The sequence below is a fragment of the Lissotriton vulgaris genome, chromosome 8 (assembly GCF_964263255.1).
Source record: "Lissotriton vulgaris chromosome 8, aLisVul1.2, whole genome shotgun sequence".
NCBI classification, from domain to species: domain Eukaryota; kingdom Metazoa; phylum Chordata; class Amphibia; order Caudata; family Salamandridae; genus Lissotriton; species Lissotriton vulgaris.
In genome coordinates, this window is record NC_141696.1 from 1301546349 (window position 1) to 1301568714 (window position 22366).

The following is a 22366-nucleotide window of genomic DNA, read 5'->3' on the forward strand; positions in this document are numbered from 1 at the left end:
AGCGCATGATGATTTCCATTGAATTTAATTAGCTCTTATCACAGAAAAGGTTGGAGACCCCTGTTGTAAACACACAATCTCGGCCCTGCATGAGATACTGGCAGCCCGACAAGCCATGCCTGCATATCTGAATATGTGCTGGCTTGAACTGGCCTCTCCTAGATTGTCCGGTTACCACATGGAGACCAAGATGACAAATAATATATTGCATGGTTGCTTAAAATAATTACAGTAGGGAAGAAGATAAATGCACATACAACTTGAAAAATAAAGGATAATAAAATATGGGTAGAAAACTCTAGCAAAGGCAAGTTAAAAGAAAGCAATTTTTCAAGTGTGTCAATATCAATTGAGGGACTTCTCTGCAACCATCATAAACGTAACAAATCTGCAGTTCAAATGGGTGTTTGCCCCAAGAATTAATGCTTGGCAACAAGGTTGAGTTGTCAAATCTAGACAAGCATTGGCAATGCCAAATGCATCTGACTTTAAAAGAATGTTCTATGGTAATATGAAGTATCACAAGTAGATAGTGTGGGAATTGATACATATTTGTGTAGAAGCAAAGAACTGTAGAATAATATTGGGGTAGGTAAAAAGTCAGGTGATAGGTGCACTGTCAAGCCAGACCTAAAAATCCATTTAGGTTAATGACTGCTCTCCTTCCATATGTGCTGCTGCCAGAGAAAAGATAGTTTTCCAAGGCAATTTAAAAGCATGTGTGCGCCCTTGAAAGTTCAGCCCTCACGAAGCTGAATAAACAAAATTATCACATCTGTGTGGAGAGAAAGTACATTTTTGTGGAATCACCCAACGTCTGCCCAATCAAAACATGTATTTCTGGCTCCCAACATGTGGGTGGAGCCAAAGCTTCATTCCTGGCGTTCTAACAGTAGCAGTCGGTGTCCGGGCAAAGTGGCGGGTGGGAGGGGATCAGGGATGGGGAATGACAGAAAAAAACCATACCTGCCACATCGCTGGTCTTCAGCTCCTCTCTGGATCCAGTCCACTGCAGGCACAAGCTCCCAGACTCCCCTGCAGCCAATTCTGACGCTGCTCTCATGCTGCTGGCAGCATGAGAACAGCGTCAGGATTGGAGTGAGCGCCCTGAATTTGAGCTACCTGTGAAATTGGGAGCCTGTGCCTGCTGTCTCCAACCCAGCAACATAGCTCGGGTTGGAGACCGCTTCAGTGCGCATGTCGGTTTGGTTGTCCTGATACAGGCTGCCAAAGCCACATGAGCACTGAAGGCATTGTGTGCAACCACTCCCTTAGGTGCCCATCATCCCCCCTGGCCCCACCCCCAAAGACTCGGCCGGAAGACGAAACAAAACAAAAAATAATAATCCCAGGTTTATTATTGTTTATTTCGTAATTTTTTTGGGTTGCTGGCAGCAGGGGTGACGCTCCTATGCAATAGCGGTGGAGCTGCCGCTGTGTTCTTACATAATTGTCTGGCAACAGCAAAGCAGTCAAGCAGATCATGAAAACGGGGTTTTAAAAGGACCAGTCTGGCCCGTTTTAAGAAAGGGCAGACACCTAAAATATGTAGAAAATGTAGAGCTGACTACTCATGGTAGCCACATAACCTACAACAGCTGTCTACGCCGCTCTGAGCCCACGGAGAAGCGTAGGCCTTGCATGAAAAAAATCATAAGAGATACTGAATTCAGTTTCACTTAAGCTTTCGAGGAAATGGCTGTGGAAGCTATGTTTGCTCCGCACCAGTCGAGAGTGAGGTCATTACAGGCCAAGCGAGTGAACGATTTCTAAGCACACTTATTATTCGGTTCCTTTGATGCAATACTCATTGGTTTGTTTGATATTTTCTTGAAAGGGTGGCTTGTTGGTATAGTCCAAGCTCCCTCAAAATGCAGTGTTTTTAAATAATTCCCTCAAAGATGCAACCAATTATTAATTTATGTAATTGTCTTGGAGAATATGTCCTTCCTAAAAAGTGTCCCAGCAAGTTTTCACAGCGGGTAATTTTTTTGCATGCGCTTTATGTAAGGCGAGATAACCTTTGCATTTGTTGGTCGCTTAAATAAATTCAAGTCGAATTCCGTGTTGAGGCGTTTGGGGGAAGGCAGAACACTGCCTATGTATCTTGCAATTAGTGGATCTATCCTGGAGGCCGAGGACTCAGGTGAACAGGTGAACCGTGGGCTAACGTCTTCTGATTTTTGCTTTTCACAGCCCCAAAGTAAAGGTGCAAACGATGCACACCGAAGTTCGACTTTACTGACTTGAAAGCCTGACGCAATGAGTTAACCTTGGGCCCTAGAGCGTTTGAATCCCTGGAAGGTTTCATGGTGATCGAAGAGTATCCCTAAGCATTGTATACTTGCAAGATTTGGACGTTCTTGATATTTTTCCTGCGAATAATCATTGTTTCTGGGGTTTTCTTTTATTTTATTACCAGTAAATTATTATTGAAATATAGACTCAGACAATCCAATAATCTTTGCAGGCCTGTCAGGGTTTTACTTTTAGGGTTGTGACACCTGGTAATTTTACCAGGGAGGAGAGCGGAATGACACATATGTACTCACACACACTCATGCATTCACACACACACACCCATTAACACTCACTAACAAATACACACACATTCATATACACGCACGCATGCACCAAACATTAAAAACACATCAAACGTACCAGGGTTGGGTCTGCTACCTTCCCTCACTGGCTCACCTCAGGTCAGGTAGTGAGGGAAGGCAGTAGCCCATCACTCGACACAGAGTGGGATGAACCCAGTGAGACTGCTGACCCCACCCCACTCTGTGACGAGGTATCATTGATTGACACGTGGCATTGGGTACTTCAGGGCTTAAAACTGAAGCCCCCAGTCCAAGGTAATCAGTGACACTCCCTCTCATCACAAAGCCTCGAGGCACTTTTTCCGGGCTGAGGAGGCCACATTGACAGGACTGTGAAATCCTCAGCCTGGCAAAGTTCAGCTCAGGCAGCCAAGAGCATGCGCATTTAGCACATGTCTAGCTCCTGGCTGCCTGACCTGCACAAGAAGAGTGGCTATCAGGCTGACTTTTGTGCAACATGACAGACACTCTTCTTGCTGGGGGAAAATGTGAGGCATAGCCCCTCAGCCATATGGACGGGTTGCAGCTGTACAAGGGCTTTTATACCTGCAAATTACAGAATTGGCACTTTTAAGATGCCCAGTCTTGGGCGTCTGCAGCTAGATTTAGGTCTGCCTCATAGAGGTCGGAGGTAAAGATGTGAGCTAAAATGGGAGCCAGATCGCGGGCCTTCCTTGAAATCGTTGCATGTTGCAATTTTTCTTGAGGTTGCCCCATTACAACATACCTTGATCTGGCCCTATGTTTTGGGACAAAGGAACCGATTTGCATTTAACAATGGCCGAGGGATGTTCCATTTCGTCAATTTTTACCAAAGTAGATTCAGAGGAAATGTTGCTATGAAATCAATAACGGAAATATTCAATAGTGAGTATTTTAATAAGGCCTTGGACATAAAGGTTGCTAGTGATAATATATTGAGCTCGGTGCCGTGCCTGGGTAGAAGCCAGTTTGAGTTAGTGGCATTCAACCCAGTTCTTCAGCCCATTTTTCAAGGTTCTGTAAAGAGCATTTGCCTTAGTATTTGGCTCAATGTCTAACAATGCTATTAAGTGATATTTGGCAGCCTTTTTGGGTTTGCTTTTTTTGTAGATAGGTTGAATTATGGAGCCTTGCCATGATTTTGGAGTTGCTTCTGAGAATCAGTAGAAGTTAAAGAGTGGAGTTCGCACCATAGCCCAAATTCTTGGTTGTGTTTGTAGTGCTCAGACAACTGTCTTGGTGACCATTCCTTATGACTACAGTCCACGGTTGGGGCTGATTTGACGTGGCTCCTCAGGTTTCCAGCTGTGGAAGGCTTCTGCAGCACTTTCCAAGATCAGAAAACAAAGGTCTCTGGTGGAAGAGTACACTTAGAGTTTGGTTCACCATAGACTTGTAGGAATCAAACCACATTTTCTGTGATGTGCTACTTTTGTAATTTAAATTGCTATTGACCGAGCTGTTAATTGTTCCCCAGAATAATCCTGGGTTGTATTTAATTCAAGCAATTACTAGCTTGGTCCAGATCTCCACCCTGGCCTTATTTGTTTTGCTATCCAGGTAGATTTATGTTATGCTATCTACTTATTTTTCAAACTGGATAGGAGATTGACATCTTCAGGGTATTTTTTTAAAATTTATTTTTAGGCTGGAACACTCTTGTTCTCTTCCTTTAATTCCTTCCCGAACCATTGATTGCTCTAGTGCAGTCCTGTCCTTGGTGGCATGTTTTGTGTTTTACCATTCCCTCCTAAAGCAGACATTAGCTTGAGAGAGCAGCAAGAGATTGCCTAAATGTTGGTGCCTGATTTTTTACGGTGTAACCGTGGCACTGAATTTTAGTGTTGATGGCTAGTAATGTTGTAATTATTGGCAAGGATTACAGAGGTGGGTAGACCGCCCTTTGCCCGACCTAGTTTTGCATGCATTGTTGTCTGCTTGTGGAATACTTAAAAACCAGATAATACGAATATTGTATGACGTTAGAACGCAATCCGTTGCAACACATGCTTTTATAGTACATGAGTTACACCGTGAATACCATTACCACGTGTAACATTTACCACGCATTCCTTTACAACAAACTTTGTTGTACAAGCATGCATGTTAACCCCTCCCATGCTCATGACGAGCTCAGCTCGTCATGAGCCACGGTGGGCGTGTGCTCATGATGAGCTGAGCTCGTCATCACGGTCACAACATTTGCACGCTGGGCTAATTCCCCCGCTGAGCTGAACGTTCCACAGAAACAGGTGTGGCTGTGACGATCTCAGCTCGTTATGAGCACACGGCCACCGTGGCTCATAACGAGCTCACCGGGGCGCTGTGGGCGACCCCCACCCCCCAGCACAGCGGGGGAATTAGCCCCGTAGGCAAGGGGTTAAGGGCATATTCATAACAAAGATTTTTTCTGACCCCTGCTTCAAGCCTGGTCCCTTGCACCCCGTCCTGAAATAAAAAAGAAATACCCCTCGCTGTACCCCTACGCGACCCCCCACACCAAACCCTTCTAACAATTACCCCACCCCTGAACCCTAAAAACAGACCCCCTTCGCGACCCCTTTCGCCCACCCCTCGGATCTTCTTTAAACTACCCCACCCCTGAGCCCTAGAAGCAAACCCCTACCCCCACCCATCTAAAAACTATTACTCCCCTGCCCGGAGCGCTAGAAGGGGACCTTATAACATATACCTCTCCCTTGAACCCTAAAAAGGCACCCCTGAGCAACTCCCTTCCCTCCCTCCCCGAGGCCTTTTTTCAAACTACCCTGCCCCTGAGCCCTACACACCACCCCCATCCAATAACTACCCCTTCCCTGAAAATCATTAAAATAATTTAACATTATTTATATTTTTATTAAAATACATTTAAACATATTAATTTTATAATCCCCCTTACCTCTCAATGACGTCACCCTTGAAGCTCCTCTGAGATGCAACGGATGTTGTACAGAGGAAACGGAAGGGTTTGTTTCCTCTAACAAAGCTGATGGACCACTCTTTCCACACAAATAGCTACGTAATTCATTATAAAGTCATGTGTGGTAAAGGCTGTGCATTGTAATGGTGTATGTGTTGTAACGCATGCGTGGATAAGTATATGCAGAGAAACAGCCGCGTTGTAACAGCTGTTTCCCAATAGGACAACTGAGTTTGTACCATGCTTATTAAAGACAAACAGTTGAAAGTGCAAACATAGGAAATAGTCTCATCATTTTGTACCAGCCTTTCAAGGCCACCCACTTTCCATGAGAGGAAAAAAAGACAGACTGGGTGCTTCTGCCATGCCTTTACTTCATGCTAAGTTATGCACATTCCGAAATGAAGAAAGCCACTGATAGTTGTCGCTGGAAACCTGTCAAGTAGGTGCCACCACCACCCTGGTGAAATGTCCTCGATTATTAACCCCTTCGCTGCTAGGCTTTTCCCCTCCTGTGCTAAGCCTTTTTTTGGCGATTTGGGGTAGTGGGCGCTTAGGCCCTTGTAACTTTTTGACCACATAAGGTATCCACGCCAAATTTGCGTCCTTTTCTTCCAACATCATGTGGATTCTAAAGGCGCCCAGGGTTTGTGGATTCCCTTGGAGGGGTCCCAGAAATTAACCAAAATATAGTGTTGTTTTGTTTTTTTCAGAAAAATGGGAAAAACGGGCTGCAAATGAAAGCCTCTGGGTTTTTCCCTGAAAACGTTATCAAAAAAGGGTTTGTGGGGCTGAAATCTCCATTTTCTCAGCTTTTAGGGAATGACAGTCTTTTGTCAGAGAACCGACATTTTTCACACAGTTTTGGCATTTTTCTGGGACATAGCATATTTTTGCTATTTTTAGAGCTTTCCACCTCCTTCCAGTTTGAAAGCTAATGGATCCTGGAAAGCTGTACATTTTCGAAAAGTAGACAAAATTCTGAATTCAGAAAGGGGTCATTTGTCTAAATCCATGAAGGTTTCTTTATAGAAACTAACAGTTAAATATTGGAATATTTGAAAATTTGTTGAAAAAACAGCCTTTTGTCTCAACGTTTTCACCTATACCTTTTTCTAATTTTGACAGCTCTTGGAAAGCAATATACCGTTACATCGGTTAGACCTTCCTGGTTGTGGGGATATATAGGACTTGTAGTTTCACCAAGAACCCGACGAACCCAGATCCAAAAACGGAGCAGCAACTTGCAATGGTATTTTTTCATTTACTTGGTATAGAGCACTTTGTCTTGGAAAATGTATACATGGAAAAATCTGTATGAAAGACACCTATGTATTTTTGAATTGGGTACAAATTATAGAGTTCAGAAACAGTATATAATTGCACATTTTCAAACTTGGGAATACTCATACTAGCATGAGAATTATTGGTCATTTTTCACAAATATTTTTTTTTTACACAATGTCTTTCATTGAAAGGGAGAAATGCATGAAAGCTCATTTGGTAATAACAGTTGATTTACAAATCTGAATTACCCCAAGTCTCCCGATAAAAACGGTACCTCACTTGTGTGGGTCCCGCTTGTGCCTGTGACAGGAAACGGCGCAAAATGCAACGTGGTCACACCTAAATTTTGCAGTTACAAATTGACCCTTTTTTGGCAAAGTGCCTACCTGTAGTTTTTGCACCCTAGCTCTGCCGGCACCTAGGGAAACCTAGCAAACCTATACATTTTTGAAAAGTAGACACCCAGGGAAATTCAGGATGGGGTGACTCGACTGCCTACCACCAGGTTTTGTTACCCAGAATCCCTTGCAAAGCTAAGAATTTGACAAAAAAACCTAATTTTCCTCACATTTCTGTGGAGGAAAGTTCTGGAATCTGCGTGGATCAACAAATTTCCGCCCACCCAGTGTTCCCCCAGGTCTCCCGAAAAAAATGGTACCTCACTTGCGTGGGTAGGCATAGTGGCTGCGACACGAAACAGCGCAAAACGCAACGTGGTCGCACCTCAATTTCCCAGTGAAATCTTGCGCTCTTAGGACAAAGAGACTATCTTTTGTTTTTGAGCCCTAGCTCTGCCACCACCTAGGGAAACCTAGCAAACCCATACATTTTTGAAAAGTAGACACCCAGGGAAATTCAGGATGGGGTGACTCGACTGCCTACCACCAGGTTTTGTTACCCAGAATCCCTTGCAAAGCTAAGAATTTGACAAAAAAAACACATTTTCCTCACAGGTCTGTGGAGGAAGGTTCTGGAATCTGCGTGGATCAACAAATTTCCACCCACCCAGTGTTCCCCCAGGTCTCCCGAAAAAAATGGTACCTCACTTGCGTGGGTAGGCATAGTGGCTGCCTCACGAAACTGCGCAAAACGCAACGTGGTCGCACCTCAATTTCCCAGTGAAATCTTGAGCTCTTTGGACAAAGAGACTACCTTTTGTTTTTGAGCCCTAGCTCTGCCAGCACCTAAAGAAACCTAGCAAACCTATATATTCTTGAAAAGTAGACACCCAGGGGAATTCAGGATGGGGTGACTCGACTGCCTACCACCAGGTTTTGTTACCCAGAATCCCTTGCAAAGCTAAGAATTTGACCAAAAAAACACATTTTCCTCACATTTCTGTGGAGGAAAGTTCTGGAATCTGCGTGGATCAACGAATTTCCACCCACCCAGTGTTCCCCCAGGTCTCCCGAAAAAAATGGTACCTCACTTGCGTGAGTAGGCATAGTGGGTAGGCATAGTGGCTGCGACATGAAACAGTGCAAATCTCAACGTGGACGCACCTCAATTTCCAAGTGAAATCTTGTGCTTTTTGGACAAAGAGACTACCTTTTGTTTTTGCGCCCTAGCTCTGCCAGCACCTAGGGAAACCTAGTAAACCTATACATTTTTAAAAACTAGACACCCAGGGGAATTCAGGATGGGGTGACTCGTCTGCCTACCCCCAGGTTTTGTTACCCAGAATCTCCTGCAAAGCTAAGATTTTGACAAAAAAAATACATTTTCCTGACATTTCTGTGGTGGAAAGTTCTGGAATCTGCGTGGATCAACAAATTTCCACCCACCCAGCGTTCCCCCAGGTCTCCCAAAAAAAATGGTACCTCACTTGCGTGGGTAGCCATAGTGGCTGCAACATGAAACAGCACAAAACGCAACATGGTCGCACCTCAATTTCCCAGTGAAATCTTGCACTTTTTGGACAAAAAGACTACCTTTTGTTTTTGCGCCCTAGCTCTGCCAGCACCTAGGGAAACCTAGCAAACCTATACATTTTTGAAAACTAGACACCCAGGGGAATTAAGAATGGGGTGACTCGTCTGCCTACCCCCAGGTTTTGTAACCCAGAATCCCTTGCAAAGCTACAAAATTTGACAAAAAAACACATTTTTCTCACATTTCTGTGGTGGAAAGTTCTGGAATCTGCGTGGATCAACAAATTTCCACCCACCCAGCGTTCCCCTAGGTCTCCCAAAACAAATGGTACCTCACTTGCGTGGGTAGGCATAGTGGCTGCGACATGAAACAGAGCAAAACGCAATATGGTCGCACCTCAATTTCCCAGTGAAATCTTGCACTTTTTGGACAAAAAGACTACCTTTTGTTTTTGCTCCCTAGCTCTGCCAGCACCTAGGGAAACCTAGCAAACCTATACATTTTTGAAAACTAGATACCCAGGGGAATTCAGGATGGGATGACTCGTCTGCCTACCCTCAGGTTTTATTACCCAGAATCCCCTGCAAAGCTAAAAATTTGACAAAAAACCCAGGTAACCCCTCTTGCAAAAGCTGGTGGTATTGACATTCAATACAACCAGCTTTTGCAAGAGGGGTTACCTGGGTTTTGGGCCCCGTGCTAGACGGCCATCTAGGGAAACCTACCAAACCCACACATTTCTGAAAAGTAGACACCCGGGGGCTTCCAAGGAGGTATGGCTTGCGTGGATCCTCCAACGTTCCTTTACCCAGAATTCCTTGCAAACATCAATTTTTGCTGAAAAAATCATTTTTTTCACACTTTTTTTGTGTGGGAAAGCGTGGCGTCACTGGGCTCACACAAATTTTCTCCCACCCAGCGTTCCCCCAGGTCTCCCGATAAAAATGGTACCTCACTTGCGTGGGTAGGCATAGTGGCTGCAACAGGAAACGGTCCAAATCGTACGGTGGAGAATTAAGTTTTCAATTTGAGAGCGTGTGATTCAAGGAAATTGTGACAGACAATTTCAAGTTTGCAGGAGATTGTGGATAAAAATCAACAATAGAATTCACCAGAAAGACATGACCATATACTTCCATGGTTTAAAAATAATATCTAAATTTAGTAAGTTATTTATAGCTATAATGTACACCGTACCAGAGTTACTCAAAAGTCAAACATTCAAGCACGGCTAACTATTCCTCAAAGACACACACATACAGGTTGGATTTGGCGCGAGTGATGGTTCAGTACATTAAATTTTATTAACAAGATATTTCAAAAAATGAAATGCTCTGTCAATAAATAAATGCATAAAAACCGAACCAGTGACTGGCAACTCATGAGCGGTAAAGCCACGACAAGGCACCAACCGTTTTACACGCCATTCACGCACCTTTCATACCTGATACAAACCAGACCATTGACACCATCCGGAAGGAACAGCAACACATTACAACAATCACAATAAGGGACAAGGTACACCCTACTTCAGAAAGAGATAAAAGACAAACATTACTGCACAGCCATCTAATCCGCAAGCACACACACATTCTGGTTGGATTTGGCACGAGGGTGAGTGATGATTCAGTACATACAATTGTATTCGCAAGTAATTTCACAAAAATGAAATACACTGCGTATAATTGAAAGTATGATAAACTGAACCACTGACTCACAGCTCGTGAGCTGTAAAGCCACGTCAAGGCACCAACCTCTTTACAGGCCATTCATACACCTTTCGTACGTGTGACACATACAAAACATTCACACCGCCAGCCGCGGACCCATCACATTTCAACACTCACACCAGCAGACAGCGCCATTCAAGGGCCCATCACTTTCACACGCCCACATTTCTGAAATTGCAACAACACAAAATGATGGACTGCGTGGAGTGTCACTCAACTAGCAGTGTGTGTAGTGACCAACAGAAAGTAACTACTCACACACCGCCAGCCGAGCGCCAGTCCACCGACACCACCATCCAAGCACCAGACCATGCACACCGCCAGCCAAACACCACTCAGCGCACACCGACAGCCAAGTACCACTCCACACACACCACCAGCCAAGCACCACTCCACGCACACCACAAGCCAAGCACCACTCCACACACACCACCAGCCAAGCGCCACTCCATGCACAGACAGCAAAGTACCACTCCAAGCACACCACCAACCAAGCGCCACACACACCACCAGCCAAGCGTTACTCCACGCACACCATCCAGCCAAGCGCCAATCCACACACACCGCCAGCCAAGCACCACTCCGTGCACGGACAGCCAAGAACCACTCCACGCACACCATCCAGAAAAGCGCAACTCCACGCACACCGCAAGCCAAGCACCACTCCACACACACCACCAGCCAAGCGCCACTCCACACACACCGCCAGCCAAGCGCCACTCCGTGCACAGACAGCCAAGTACCTCTCCACGCACACCATCCAGCCAAGCGCCACTCCACACACACCGCCAGCCAAGCTCCAGCCCAGGCACACCACCAGCCAAGCACCAATCCCAACACACCACCAGGCAAGCACAAGACCACGCACACCGCCAACCAAACAACAGACCACGCACACCGCCAGCCAGGCACCAAGTCCACAGACACCGCCAGCCAAGCACCAGTCCACAGACACCGCCAGCCAAGAGCCAAACCATGCACACCGTCAGACAATGGACACTACACGCAAACCAACATCATACTTTAGTTTTTTTTAAAACACAAATAAAAAACAGAAACAAATTGCAAATTGATACAAATCTACTAACACAACAACTAAATCTAAATACACTACACAAATGCCAACTTTGAAACAGAACAATCAGTTTTAAAGACTAGAGACCAGCCTGTTCACTTTACCACTCATGGATGCTCCCAAAACTTCTTTTGTGTGTGATACATTCTAAAACAAGCAGGCACACACAGCCCAGGGTTAGAAGGACAGTCGGGGCAGTACATACGAACCTCCTTCCGCAAACCTCTTCGCCAACAGACTCTACATCTCCGACTGGGAAAGTCTTTGAGGTTGTAGGAGGAATTTGATCAGGAAAGTGGCGATCTTTCAATCTGGCAACATCCTCCACCACTCCAACTCTAGGAACACTTGCCTGTTCCACTAAAACAAGGCTGCCTACTACAGACTCCTGAAACTTCACAAAAGTCATCTTTGACTGAGGACAAGATTGCTGGAACACAACAAAAGCATTAAAGGTTGCCAAGTGGAAAAGATGGATAGCCAACTTCTTGTACCAAATGTAAGACTTACGAAGAGCAGCATACGGTTCCAACCTCTGATCTACTCTGTCAACACCACCCATGTGCCAATTATAGTCCATAATGCACACAGGTTTGTGCACTTCTGCAACCTGACCCCAAATAGTCAACGCTTCAGTGCTTTCATCATGTATGGAAGTCAACATATAGACATCTCTCCTGTCTGAAAACTTCACAGCTAAAAGCTCCTCACAACGTAATGCACTGCACTGTCCCCGAGCAAGCTTTTTACAAACAAGTTCTTTTGGAAAACCTTTACGGTTACAGTGGATTGTGCCACAAGCAACAGTGTCCACTTTGGCCAATTCTCTGAACAACCACACACCAGTGTAGAAGTTATCTACATATAAATGATGGTCTTTGTTAAAAAATCCTCTACCAAGTTCCCACACAATTTTCTCAGGCACTCCAAAAGTGGATGGACAACCAGGGGGGTTAATCCTGGATTCCTTACCAGTGTACACCCTGAAATTAGAGACATATCCAGTCTCACTGTCACACAGCATATAAAGCTTAATTCCATAGCGTGCCCTGTTACTAGGAATGTATTGCCTAAATACCAAGCGGCCCTTGAACAACACCAAAGACTCATCCACTGCAATTTCTCTCCCAGGATAAAAGATCCCAGAAAATCGATCAACAAAATGATCAAGGACAGGCCGAATCTTGAAAAGACGGTCACAATCAGGGTGATCTCGTGGCAAAGCATCACCATTGTCAACAAAATGCATCATCCGAAGCAGAAGCAAATACCTATCACGACTCATGACTGCCAGAAATATAGCTGTTGCCATCAAGGGACTAGTAGACCAATATGAAGCCAATGATGGTTTCCTAAGCAAGCCCATCAAAAAAGTTAAACCTAAAAACTTTTTCATCTCCTCCAAATTTGTTGGAGTCCACCGGTTAGCTGGAGCATGGGGCTTAAGGATGGCACTGTTCTCCCTCAAAAACTGTTCTGCATACAAATTAGTCTGCTCTACGATCTCTGCCAAAAACACATCATCCATGAACAACTTGAAAAAATCAATTGGCAAAAAGTTTTCAGTGTTCACCCTACACCCTGGAACACCAGTAAATTCAGGCAATGCTGGCTGCACCATGCCTGGGGCAACCCAGAGGTCAGAACTGTCATCGACAAGTCTCCCAGCCTCAGGCTGCCCCCCAGCTGCCTCTTGTCATCCCACTACACCAACTGGAAGTCTAGGAGCCCCAGGCTGCCGCCCAGCTGCCTCCCGCCGCACTACACCAACGTGAAGTCTAGCAGCCCCATGCTGCACCACAGATGCCTCTTTAATTTAATTTTAATTTAATTGTGGGTTTATATAGCGCTAGAATCGACTCTCGGAGGAGTATCTCCGCGCTTCGACCGCTGGGGAACCCGTCCTGGCTCACCCTGAGAGATGGTCCCCAATGGGTATCTCTAAGGTGCGACCAAGCATCCCCGGCGGTCTGGGGAGGCCGTTGTGAAGATGAGGCAAGCTAATGCCCAGAGTTGCCGAGTGTGGTCCCTGACTGGAGTAGGCACCGAGGCGAGAATTATCGAGCCCGCTGACGCTGGTCCACGACCCTGCCGCGTCGGGAATCGAACCCTGGTCCCGGGCCGTCCTCTGCTTACGGGTCTGCCGCCTCTAACCAGTGAGCCACACCACTCCACGCACTATCGGCACATCAAGGTCCTCCCCTACCACAGGCACTTCATCCACACCAAAAATAGCGTCATCAGCACTCAGGGTATCTTCATCATCAGACGATGCCATGCGCAGAGAAAACTCACTACCAGAATCTTCACCTCCCATCTCTGCCTCAGAATCAGAGTCACTCTCAGCACCATGGTCAGAGGAAGAATCAAAAAGCATTCCAACAACTTGCTGAGCGGTAATCCGGCGGCTAGCCATTATCCTTACAAATAAAGGAGTCTGCGCAAACAACTCAACAACCCCAACACTGTGCAAAGTAAGTTAAAAAATGGAAGCATTTATCACAAATATCTATATTTAGAAAAAATATACAATTCACTTACAAGAGACAACTACACTCCCCATCACCTACTCTGCAAAGACACAGCAAAGAGGCAACGATATCCCACTAGAAAGAAGAAAAAAAAAACTTACATCTACAGAAGGACACATCAAAAACAAATGCAAAACATGTTTTACAATCACAACAAACAGAAACCAAACATACTTGTATTACTACACACTTTGCAAATAAATACCAATTACATTACAATTGAACAAAAAAGAGGTCTCTTACCAAACACATGCAACTACAGAAACAGCAGAACAACAGAACCACCAGTAACGGAACCGCACACTGCAACACTCTAAAGAGAAAAAAAACAATACACATTAGAAGAAACAAAAACAACACACATTACAACAGGCTATGTCACAAATGGGGTGTCTGTCCCCAAGGGGGGAAGATTATAAATCATTATAAACGTGGGCCCCCTGGAAGCAACGCTACGGAGGGCAGAGAGGCCAAATAAAGACACAGCAGAACATACTTTTGAAATGGGCACAAGGAAGCAACCCTTGGCCAAGGGGTCGCTCCCTATAAAAAAAAAAACCCTGGAGTCTAGTGGGCTTTTCTATCCCCCCCTGGGTCCAGAAACGGTAAAAAAAACAGTCGAGGGGGGGCAGAACAGTCTACAATATTTATAATGCCCCCTGGAAGCGACCCTTCCCCAAGGGGTCGCTTCCTTTTCAAATTCAAACAAATCCCTGGTGACTAGTGGGCTTTTCTGCCCCCCCCCTGGGTGCAGATCGGCCAAAAAACGGCCAATCTGCCCCCGGGGGGGGGGGGCAGAAAAGTCTGAAAAAATATTTTATCCCCCTAAGGAATCTGCCCTTGCCAAAGGGGTCGCTTCCTTTATAAATATAACCCAATCCCTGGTGTCTAGTGGGCTTTTCTGCCCCCCCTGGGTCCAGATGCGGCCCAAAAAACGGCCGATCTGCCCCCAGGGGGGGCAGAAAAGTCTAAAAAAATATTAGGGCCACTAGGAAGCAACCCTTGCCCAAGGGGTCGCTTCCTTTATAAATAAAAATCAATCCCTGGTGTCTAGTGGGCTTTTCTGCCCCCCCCCCCCGGTCAAGATGCGGCCCAAAAAACGGCCGATCTGCACCCAGGGGGCAGAAAAGTCTAAACCTAAAATAGCGCCACTAGGAAGCGACCCTTCCCCAAGGGGTCGCTTCCTTTTCACACAAACAAATCCCTGGTGACTAGTGGGCTTTTCTGCCCCCCTGGGTGCAGATCGGCCAAAAAAACGGCCGATATGCCCCAGGGGGGGCAGAAAAGTCTGACACAAATCATGGCCCCAAAAGGAAGCGACCCTTGCCCAAGGGGTCGCTTCCTGCACAGTGTTTATTGCCAAAAATCAATCCCTGGTGTCTAGTGGGGCATTCCTGGTGCACGATCGCGCACAGCGTCGCGATCGTGCACCAGGAATGCCCTGCATTGGGACATCAGGGGAGAGGAAACACAGCGCTCCCCCCAGGGCTGTACTGATGACGGAGCGGTTCCGTCATCAGCACAGCCCAACCGATGCTGATGACGGAACCGCTCCGTCATCAGCATCGAAGGGGTTAATAGTTAAGATCTTCAGATCTTATGTTTTTTTCCCTTTTTTTGATCGAGGAAGGTTGATCAACAGTTTTATTACTTCAGTGGTCATGTGTATCTGCGTAATTTTTTCAAATCGTTGGGTAGGGGATGGTAAGTACTCTAATGGCAATAATTCCTTTTAAAATCGCTTTTTTGAGAGAAAAAGGTTTATGTCGTCAGCAGAATCCCATGTGATTTTTGGAGACTACCTAGGTTCTCTTGGCACATACCAAACTGACCATAGATCAAAGTCTCAGGAAGCAGAAGATTGACCTATTTCATTGTTAGACCCGGCTTCCTGGGCACCAGGGCACTCAGGGGTAACTGCGCTCCAATCGCATCAACTGGAGTGTTCCCTCACTGGTGTCCTGGGGCCTCAGTACTAAGGGACCCAAAACTGGATAACCAAGTACTCCTCTCCAGCACTTGACTCTCAGGGTAGCGAGACAGAGCAGTCCAAGGCTTACTCAAGGAGGTGAGGTGGGGTTAGACATTCAGAATACAGTGTAAACCGTACCACCAGCTGATAAACTCAATATCCAGTCAGTGCTTTACTTTTTATAAAAGAAAAGTACTTTAATACACATAAGATAATTATACTACACATAACACTAGGATAAACAGTGAAAACCAGAAGTCTCTACAACCCTCTGGGACAGAGTTCTGACCCCAAACAGTATTATAGCGCCTAGACGCCAAGCACTATAAAAACACAGTTAACATGAAAACACACAGTAAGCATTTCACATTACAGATCATGTTACACAGGGCTGTTCTCATTCACTATAGCCTTGATACCAAACTTTGTATTGAAAGGATATAGTTTCAGCATATGATGTGAAGTCAAATGTTCGTGATCAGCCCAGAAACCCCCCACCGAAGCAACAGAAGTGCCCTCCCGTTGTGAGTGAGGACACCGCTCTAGTGGTGTCAGGGATCTGATCATAAGTGCCTGATATCTTGGTACAGTTTACTGGAGTCCCACTAGTCCAGTAGGCACTGGCTAGCTGTAGGAGGGTAGTGGCTGGGCAGAGTGCCAGTTCACCCTGATACCCTCAGAGATCACAAACAGAAAGAATTTGGGGGACTGCTTCACTGGCCTCTATTCCCAGTTACTGCTTGTACAGGCTCCCACAGTGCAAGGGAGGAGCCAAGAGGGGATTTGATCTCACCTTCAAAGACTAGAATCAAGCTTCCTCCTCTCTGGCTCTCGTCATGTGCTGCAAGCTTCTTTCCACCAGCTTTTCTTGATGTGCCGCAAGCTTATTTCCACACCTTGGGTGATGTGCCGCGAGCTTCCTTTCCACACCTTGGGCAGCTGTCTGTAATTTTATTGGTCCAAAGCGCAGGCTCCCCCAAGCCTCACAAAACAGCTGGTCCTTAATGTTGCTGATGCCTTCCTTCCAGACCGCAGTGAACAGTCTTATCTCCTGCCTTCACACTGCGGGGTCACGGCTGGCTACCTTCAGAGGGCTCTGGTGTGGCCGCCTCGTCAGTCATAGACCAGTCTTGAACCACAGCTGACCACTCAGGCCACACTTTTATCACCTCTGATTGATAGGCTCATCCAATCAGAGGTTCTGCTACTTTTGCATCCTGAATACACCTCCAATCACAAACCATTCACAACGTGTTCAATGCATGGGTAAAGCATGTACCAGGTCCCTTTCTGTATCAGGCTGTGCAACTCCCTAGAGAGGAATTTTAATTAACTCCAGCCCAGGAGGCCCTGACCAATGGGGGAGGGTCCTCTCCACAAAGTTAGTGCAGCTAAACCCAAATAAGAGCAGAGTGTCTACACCAGCCCACCAGGCCTTTCCAAGGAAATAGGGAGGGGCACGGGGGAGCTGGGATGTCCAGCAGAACAGCTCGCATTCCTCACACTAGCTCAAATCCCCATTCTTCCCCTGTACACCCACGGGCTCTCAAACACACATCAGTCAGACAAAGGCAACAGGCCCACAGGCATGGCAAACTGCACAGACTTGGTCAGGCGGGTGCCTAGGGACTCGCATCTCCTGACTATAGATTTATTGCTGCCACCACTGTCAGTCTACCACAGCCTTAATAGAGAAAGCAGTAGCCACTCTCTGAAAAGTAGGGGTGCACTAGGCATGCCCCCTCGACTTCAGAGCCAAGCTCTAGGGTCTCAATACATTTAAACAGGGAGACCCTCAGTGGACATGTATGATTGTCATGCTTACTGAAGTAGGGATATAGAAACTATACAGTAGCTTTGGAGCGACTTGCCTGGAGATTAGCATAAGGCAGGGGAAGCACTCTCGCCAGAGACATGCAGGAGACTTCCCGTCCCAACATTCATCAAGCTGAAAGTTGGAGAAAAATGTTCTTTGGCTGAGGAAGAAAATCCCCAAAGAGGTAACAAGAGTGAGGGGTCTCTTCAAACTTAGATGTTAGAGAACCAAATATTGTTGATCTAGCTGGGGGCTAGTACATGAACTGCATTTTTGTTTGGTTTTTTAGCAACCTAAGATCTAGCTCCAAGATAGGAGGAACTATGGGGAGAGACACATACAGCAAAAGCTCATTCAGGTGAGCACTAACTTGTTATCAGGAGACAAATGGTCCTTTTCCATCTAAGATGGGAATAAAATGCATTTCATCTTTTTCTGCGAGGCTAAAAGATACACTGAAGGGTGCCCCCAACATAAGAAGTAAAGAACAAGTTACTTACCTTCAGGAACGCCTTATCTGGTAGAGACTATATCTAGCCACCGATTCCATATCTTTGAATTTCCCAGGAGTCATACTGGATTCGGAAGATTTTTCATGAGCAGTACCCCTGCGTGCCAAACAAGGAAGACCTGCAGGACCGAATGGGCAAAATGCCTATCTCATCGGACCTGACCTTCCAGAGAGTAGTGTTTGGTAAATGTGTACAGAGATGCCCATGTTGGTGCCTGGCAGATATCCAAGACTGGAACTCCACATTCTAACACAGTGGTGGCAGCTTTAGCTCTGGTGGAATGAGGCTGCAAGCCTTCAGGAGGTTTCTTCTTGGCCAGTGCGTAGCAGATTTAGATGTAGAGCACAACCCATCTGGAGATGGTCCGCTTCTGCACCGCTCGACCATTCTTTGCACTAACATACCCCACGAAGAGATTGTTGTCCACCCACAACTCTCGTATGTTTTAAAAGTAGAACAACAGAGCTCTATTTAGGTCCAGATGGTAGAATCGCTCGTCTTCTTTACAGAGATGTAGAGGAGTACAGGTAAGCAAGGTGACTGACTGACCTACATGAAATGGGGTGACCACTTTCAACAGAAAAGAATCCCTTGTGCGAAGCACCAGTTTGTCAGGATAGACAGAAAGGTAAGGCAGCTTAGGTGATGAGGCCTGTAGTTCACTCACTCTGCAAGCAGAAGTAATCGCCAAAAGGAAGGCTGTTTTCAACGTCAGAATTCGGAGGGGACAATTGTAGAGAGGCTCGATAAGAGTACAACTTAAGAATGTTATCACCAGATTAAGGTCCCACTGAGGCATGATAAAGAGTGGAGGAGGAAAAAGGTGAAAAAAGACCCTTAAGAAACCTATGTACAATAGCAGACTTGAACAAGGAGGGTTGGTCAGGCCGACGCAAGAAGGCAGTAAAAGCAGACAGATAGCCCCTAAGAGTGTACAGAGCAGAGCCCTGCTGGGCAAGGGAAAGAATGAAGAGCAAGCCTTCAGAAAAGGTGGACAGAAAGAGGATCAATATGTATTTCTGCACACCATGCCACAAATTGTTTCCAACGGCAGTAGTATACAGTCTTGGTGGAGGGATGCCTGGCTGCCAGAATAATGTGACAGACTTTGGGAGGAAGGTCAAAAGCTGTCAACTGCCTCCACTCAATCTCCATGCAAGAAGGCGGGGAGTGGACAATTTCAGGTGGAGAACCCTCCCCTGCTGCTGTGACAGAAGATCCTCCTGAAAGGACAGCCTGATCAGAGGCTCAATGACCATTTCAGTAGCTCAGGATACCAGACTCTCCGTGCCCAGTATGGAGCCACAATGATGAATTTGGCCCAGTCGTTCCTGATCTTCTTGAGTACTCTGGGAAGGAATGGTATGGGTAGAAAGAAGTACAGGAGGCCTCAGAGCTCCACTGTAGACGAAAGGGTCTCTGAGCCAGTCGGTGAGGAAACTCTAGCAAGCAAAACTCCTGACAGTTGGACTTGGCCCTTTTTGCAGGGTCATCTCTGAACTTTTTGCCTTCCTCTTATATTTTTTCTGACCTGTTGTTGGCTATTCTATTACCACTGCTGATCAGTGCTAAAGTGCATATGCTCTCCCTATCATAAATTGATATATGGATTAGTGACTCCATGATTGGCTGATTTGGTTTACTTGTCAGACTCTAGTACAGTGCACTAAGTGTGCCCAAGGCTTGTAAACCAAATGCTGATAAAATCGGGCTCCCCGAATGATGGCTGCCCTCCTCCAGTCCTACGAAGCATCTGTCACTCTCTACCCGAATGCATCTTACCTCTACTGAACGGCTCGCTCAGCTCAGGTACTGTCTCCAGCTCCTTCAAAGAAGCCATCCTAGTCCCGCTACTGAAGAAACCTGGCGCGGACCCAGCTGAACCATCCAACTACCGCCCCATATTGCTTCTGCCTTATCTTTCCAAACTACTCGAAGCGCATGCCACTAGATGCCTCTCCAACTTTATTGAGACCTCTTGCTACCTGGAGCCTAATCAGGCAGGCTTCAGGCCCTCTTTTTCCACTGAGGCTGTCATCCTAGCTGTTCTCGACACGCTGAGGAGGAACGCCGACTCGGGGACCCCTCAGGCCCTGGTACTCCTGGATCTATCGGCCGCGTTCGACACGGTTGACCATAACATCCTGCTTCACCGTGTCGAACAGGCTGGCATCCAGGACTCCGCCCTCAGCAGGATTCGGTCTTTCTTGTCTGGCAGAACTCAAGCCGTCCGGCTGGGCCCCTACACAGCACCCAAAACCCCCACGTCATGCGGAGTCCCCCAGGGGTCCTCCCTGTCACCTTTACTGTTCAACCTTTACCTCCGGCCCCTACTCCACTCACTCCGTAACTGGGACATCACAGTTTATAACTATGCTGATGATCTGCAGATCATCTTTCCACTTAACTCCCCCAATGCAGTAGACAATTTCCATTCCGTTATGCTTCATATCCAGGATTGGATGAACTCCAACCAACTGAAATTGAACCCTGGGAAAACCGAGTTTCTTCTTCTCCCGGGTTCCAGCCCCTCTTTTTGGGGAACCCAGTTCTGGCCCACCGAACTGAGCCTTCCACCGACCCCCGCAAATTCTGTGACGAGCCTCGATGTGACCATCGACGCCGAACTCTCCCTCCGGCCCAAAGTCGGCGCCGTGATTTCATCCTGCTCCTTCCAACTCCGAAAGATTCGGAAGGTCAGCCACTTGCTCCCCCCACCTGCCCTGATCCAAGTAATCATTTCTCTTGTGCTCTCCCGCTTGGACTTTTCCAACTCTATCTATCATGGACTTCCTAAATCTCTTCTCCACCGCCTTCAGGTAGTCCAGAACCAGGCAGCCCGCCTCATTTTCAAATCTCCCAAATGGCAATCGGCCAAACCCCTGCTGCACAAATTGCACTGGCTGCCTATAGAGCAGAGGGTGGCCTTCAAGCTGGGTTGCCTCACGTTCAAAGCTCTCCACTGCATCAGCCCCGCCTTCCTCACCTCACTCATCAATCCCTACCGCCCGAATCGTCATCTACGCTCTGCTCATCTCCACTCGCTTGTTGTACCCAAAACCAGAACTAACACATTCGGTGGATGCCCTCTCGGCCCGAAGTTTTGGAACTCTCTTCCCCTGACCATCAAATCAAGCAGCTCCCTCCTCCATTTTAGGAAGCAGCTCAAAACCCTCCTCTTTCCCCCACCCTGCAAACCCCCAGCCTGTGTATCACCTCTGTTCTATAGCGCCAGGAAACCCATGGTGTCAGCGTGCTCTACAAATTTCATTTAATAATAATAATAATAATAATAATAATAGTGGGCCTGCAGCACTGGTTGTGCCACCCACAGAAGCAGCCTATAAAAGTGTGTCTAAGGTCTGCCATTGCAGAGCCTGTATGCAGTCTGGTACTGCCATGTTGACTGGGCAAGTGCACCCACTTGCCAGTCCCTAAGCCTTCCACTTTCTTCATATCATACACCCCTATGGTAGGCCCAAGGGAAGAGTGCATTGTAAGAATAAGGTAGGACACGCCCTGGTGTGTGTGTGGCATGTCCTAATAGTGAATTACAGCCATTTTCGTTTTTCACTATTGCAAGGCTACCTGTTCTCCATAGGCCAGAATGGGCAGTTAGATTATTACATTTTATAATCCTAACTGACTCAGGGTCCATGGTAGAAATTCGAGTTTAGTATGCTTGAATTCAGAATGATAAAATGCATCTTTTAGTGAAGTAGGTTTTAACATTCTGTGTTTGAAAATACCACTTTTAGAAAGTATGTATTTTCTTGTCTAACTATCCAGGACTGTCTCTGCTAGGATGTGTATTCCTTGTCTGGAGTTTGAGGGACAGGGCTGGAGGATTCCAGGAGACAGGGTGGGTCCGTCCAGTGGTGAATAGAGAGATCTGCATCTAGATGGGACGGAGGAGTTGCACCTGGGACCTGAATAGGACAGTGCCTGCCTCCCACAGTGCTGGCTCCACCCCCTTTGGTGCGTCAGATGTCTGCCCTGCACTGTGAAAAGAGAGAAGGAATCATGTCAACAAAGTGCTCCAGGGCTGTGCTTTCCCTCCACAATG